Consider the following 5,623-nt stretch of genomic DNA (forward strand, 5'->3'; position numbering starts at 1 on the left):
CCGAAGGAAGCATCCTGAGAGGCGAAGGTGTCAAACCTGTAATACCTCACGAAGGTATGGACAGAAGACCACGTAGCAGCCTTGCAGATCTGAACTGCCGAGGCACCACGTCGAGCTGCCCACGAAGGACCCACAGACCTAGTGGAATGAGCCTTCAGAGAAGGAGGGACCGGTAGGCCTTCATGAAGATAAGCTTCAGAAATAGCCATACGGATCCAGGCTGCCAAAGTTTGCTTTGAAGCAGGCCAACCCTTTTTACGGAAGCCAAAGAGGACAAACAAAGCGTCCGACTTCCTAAACGAAGAAGTGCGGTCAACATAAGTCCTTAAGGCCCGCACAACATCCAAAGAGGCCTCACCCACGGAAAGACCCGGTGAGTTAAAGGCCGGAACAACTATTTCCTCGTTAATATGAAACTGGGAAACAACTTTGGGAAGAAACTCGGGCCGAGTGCGGAGCACTGCCCTGTTCCCATAAAAAACCAAGAAAGGGGGTCTACAAGAAAGAGCCCCTAACTCAGAAACACGTCTGGCCGAAGCAATGGCCAGAAGGAAAACAGTCTTAGCTGTTAGCCATTTAAGATCCACTGAGCCCAGTGGTTCAAACGGCGGTCCTTGGAGAGCCCTCAGGACCACAGCCAAATCCCAAGGCGCCACAGGTGGAACAAAGGGCGGCTGAATGCGGAGAACACCCTGCATAAAGGTGCGCACATCCGGGATTGTAGCAATCCTACGGTGAAACCAGACAGATAGGGCCGAAACCTGTACCTTCAAAGAAGCAAGGCGAAGCCCATGATCTAGTCCCGCTTGCAGGAAGGCGAGAATCCGAGACAGACGAAACTCCCGCGGTGCATAACCTCTCGGTCGACACCACTGGAAGAACGTATGCCACACGCGATGGTATATCCTCGCGGAAGACGGTTTCCGAGCTCGCAACATGGTACGCACCACAGAGCTGGAAAACCCCCGGGACCTCAGCATGGCCGTCTCAACAGCCACGCCGTCAAAGACAGCCGAGTCAGGTCCGGGTGAAGGCAAGGACCCTGAGACAGAAGGTCCGGTCGTAGCGGCAACCGCAGAGGAATGTCCACGGACAGACCCTGAAGGTCTGAGAACCAGTGCCGTCTGGGCCACGCGGGAGCTATCAACAGGAGCGTCCCTCCTTCCTGTTTGAATTTCCGGATTACCCGTGGAAGAAGGGAGACCGGAGGGAACAGGTATGTGAACCGGAACGTCCACCGGACGGACAGAGCATCCACCAGAGACGCCCCTTCGTCTCTTGTGCGAGACCCGTACACCGGCAACTTGTTGTTGTGCCGGGACGCCATGAGGTCGATTTCTGGAAGACCCCACCTGTCCACCAGTAGTTGAAAAACGTCCGGGTGCAGGGACCATTCCCCCGGATGAACGTCCTGGCGACTTAGAAAGTCCGCCTCCCAATTGAGCACTCCCGGGATGAAGACCGCTGATATGGCCGGAAGATTGCGCTCCGCCCAAACCAGGATCCGAGAGACCTCTACGAGAGCCGCCCGACTGCGAGTTCCTCCTTGCCTGTTTATGTAGGCCACGGTGGTAGCGTTGTCCGACTGGACCTGCACCGGGCGACCCTGGAGAAACCGCTGTGCCTGCTGGAGAGCATTGAAGACCGCACGGAGTTCCAAGATATTTATTGGAAGCTCCGCTTCTGTCGGCGTCCACCTGCCCTGGAACAAGTGTGGACCCGAAACTGCTCCCCAGCCCCGAAGACTGGCGTCCGTTGTCAACAGGACCCAATTTGGAACCCAGAACGGACGTCCCTTGTTGAGGTGGGTCGTCTGTAACCACCACGTAAGGGACAGGCGAACCTCCTGGGTGAGCACAATCGTCTGGGACTTCAGAGACTGAGTCAGCCCGTTCCACTTGGACAGGATCAGGTGCTGCAGAGGTCTGGAGTGAAACTGGGCGTATTCCACCATGTCGAACACCGACACCATGGAGCCCAGTAACCTCATCGCCGAGTGTAAGGACACCCGGCGGCTGTGCAGACAACTGCGCACCCTTGACTGTAAAGCAGAGATCTTGTCCTCCGTCACGAAGATCCTTTGCTGTCCCGAGTCCAATAAGGCTCCAAGATGCAGAATCCTCCGAGACGGGATTAGAGTGGACTTCTGCCAGTTGATTAGCCAGCCGTGCCGTTGCAGCAGTGCAATGGTCAGGTCCAAGTGGCGTAACAGGAGCTCTGGAGATCCTGCCACCAATAACAGGTCGTCCAAATACGGCAACATGCGGACTCCCTGCAGCCGCAGAGAAGCCGCCATGACCGCCATCACCTTGGTGAAAACACGTGGTGCTGTTGCCAGGCCAAAAGGTAACGCCCGAAACTGGAAGTGGTCGCTGCTGATTGCGAACCTGAGGAACTGTTGATGGCGCCAAAGAATAGGGACATGCAGGTAAGCGTCCTGTATGTCCAATGACACCAAGTAGTCCCCAGGTTCCAGCGCCAGAATGATGGACCGTAGGGTCTCCATCCGAAACTTCGGGACCCGCAAAGACTTGTTGAGTGCTTTGAGGTTGAGAATCGGACGATATGACCCATTGGGTTTCTGTACCAAAAATAGATTTGAATAGAAACCCTGGCCCCTCTGGGAGAATGGAACCGCCACTATAACTCCAGCCTGGAGCATAGTGTGCAATACCTTCCGCAGCTCCGTAGCCTTGTTCCGGTCTGATGGGAGACCCGTGGTGAAGAAGCGAGCCGGGGGTCTGTGCCGGAAGGAGAGGGCGTATCCGTGAGAAACCACCTCCAGAACCCAAGTGTCTGTCGTAGTGGTCGACCAACACTGGGCGAACTGTAGCAGGCGGCCTCCCACCCTGGGATCCCCCAAAGGGAGGCCCGGACCGTCAGGCCGCAGGCTTGTCATCTGGCTTGGGGGCCGGACGTCTGGTACTCCATGCCTGCTTCCGGGGCTTGACCGATTTCTTAGGGCCAGCCTGTCGAGGAAACGACTGTGGTTTGGGCCTGCCCTGGGCCCTAGATGACCGAAAGGACGATGGTCCCGAACCAGAAGGAGCAGCGGCCGACGGGAGACAGGCAGATTTGGCTGCCGCCAGCGTGGCCACAATCTTATCCAGATCCGGACCGAAGAGAACTTCTCCGGTAAACGGCAACGCTTCCAGACCTTTCTTGGAATCTGCGTCCGCCTTCCAGGATCGCAGCCACAAGGTGCGACGAGCAGCTACCGCTGCTGAAGAAATTCTAGACACCAGAGTACTAATGTCTAGAGCCGCCTCGTTGATGTAGGTGGCCGAATCACGGAGATTGCCAATCAACTCCGCCTGATCGGCCGGACAGTCGGATTCAAAAGAAGCCTCTAATGAATCCGCCCAGCGCTCCATCGCTCTGGCAACCCAGCAAATGGCCATAGCCGGCCGTGCTGCCCCCCCTGCAAGGGAATAAGCGGACTTCAGGCAGATTTCTACCTTGCGGTCCGTAGCATCCTTAAGGGAGGACATGGATGGCATCGGCAATGTGGCACTACGGACAAGACGGGTCACGTGAGAATCCACCTGTGGAGGGGATTCCCACTTCGCAAAATAATTATCCGCGAACGGATAAGCCACCGCCAGGCGTCTCTGCGGCTGGTATCTTTTGCCAGGTTGTTTCCACGCCTCCTCTAAATGGTCCACCAACTGACCCGAAAGAGGAAAGACTGTGGCATCGCCCTTCACATCTTTGAAAAAGGCATACTTAGATTTAGCCGCTGGGGGAACTTCGTCCTCAATCACCAAGGCTGTGCGGACCGCCCGAATAAGTCCAGGAATATATACTTTGGACTTAGCATCAGCGTCCTTAGTATGGAGAGGTTCCTGATCGTAAGGATCTAGAATCTCCCCATCATCAGACGTCCCTTCGTCATCCTCATAAGGAGCGGACAGAGACGCCACCGGCCTTTTATGAGACCGCATCACAGACTCCCCTTGCAACAAATCCGACAAGTGCTGTACAGAACTCGTCAGGGAGTTAACCCACGCTGGCTCCTGAGAACCCGGGAGCGGGGAAATAGGGAGACTGTGGGGTACCACCAATTGTCGTGGGAACCCCTGCATGGGTGACGACACCACAGACTGCTGGGACAAACCCATCGGAGTAAACGCGGGCTGCGGAGCTAACTGGCCCACTAAAGCTGTTAACGCCTGAGCGAAACAAGCCCAGGGCGGCTCCTGTACCGGTGCTGTAACCGTAATAGGCCGCGCCATGGACAAACACTGCCGGCAAAGGCCCTCCGCGCTACCCTCCCCCTCCGCTAACGGTACTTTGCACGTGGTACACTGTAGCCGGAGGGGAAAATCACTTTCAGACATGATGGCACCACGTATGTGACCTCTCTCACCAATTAAGTATTAAATAGGCGAGAGACCACCCTGCAGCACCGCACCGCAAGGGCTTTAGCAGAAAGAACAGGGACAGTAATAAAGCTGACAGTTTAGATGAAGAAAAGATTACAGGCAGCAGCGCTAGCACAGTCACATACAATGCAGAGAAATAACAATTCCTGCACTAACAGCGCTGATCACTCAACTACACAGACACAGGGCCTGGTAGGACACAGCGCTGCATACACAGACCTGACCACAGCGGAGGAGAGGTATGCGGGGGGACCCAGACCACGATGCTTCCGTCCAGCGCTTCCAGCAGCGTTCACCATGCGTTCTGGAGAAGATGGCCGCCGAGGAGCAGAGAGGAGGCTGGCCTGGGGGAGGAGCGCTGCCACAGGACCAGTCGGCAGCATGCAGAGAGGGCTGTGTGCAGCGGGGGAGGCGCCGGCTGTGAGACAGGGAAGGCGCGCTCCCCTGGCATGCATTTAACCCCTGGGACGCCGCAGCGCTACCGCTCTGCTGCGGTCCGCTGTCCCAGGGGGTAGTGGAAGCGCAGGTTGGTCGCCTGGCTCCACGCTGCAGCCAGTCCCCAGGGAGCCCCCTGCCTGGGGACTTAGGACCATGTGATCAGCGGGGACCCACCGCGGGACCCCGCTGCTTACCTCTGTCCCCCTTGAATCCGGCCATGGTCCGGAGCATCTGGGGTCACCGCTAGCTGTGACCCCAGACGCCCACCAGCATCCCCGGATCAGTACCGGCGTTCTGGTACCGGCGGGGTGTAGGGAAGACAGCATGGACGTCAGGACTGACTGTCCATGCTGTACATCCAGTTGTGCAGCCACAGCTGCATGAAGAATAAGCTTCAGGGGCTCTTCTAGCCCCCACTCCAACAGGTGCACCCGACTCCGGCCGGGCACCAAACTAAACTGAGGTGCCTTGGCCCGGGGGCGGGGTATAGGAGGGGGACCTAGTGCATCCTGGGAGGCTGAAAGCTTAACTCTTTGGTGCCCTGCGACTGACGTCACACCTATACCCCAAGGTATCCTGTGGATACCCTATGGACCCTGAAGTAGAAAGACCCCATAGTGATTTAGTCCAAGTATGAACACAATTTCACCTGCTTTTAACCAGCCACAGAACCGGTTTAATTTATATATGTCCCAAATGAAATGGATGATACACACACAGTATACAGTACTTACAGCAGGACAGGAGCCGAGCAGCATGCGCGGCCCCGCGGTGTTACACTGCATCACCATGACGTCGGT

This window comes from Taudactylus pleione, unplaced genomic scaffold, assembly GCF_031769625.1.
Source record: "Taudactylus pleione unplaced genomic scaffold, aTauple2 ptg000201l, whole genome shotgun sequence".
In the NCBI taxonomy this organism is placed as follows: Eukaryota; Metazoa; Chordata; class Amphibia; order Anura; family Myobatrachidae; genus Taudactylus; species Taudactylus pleione.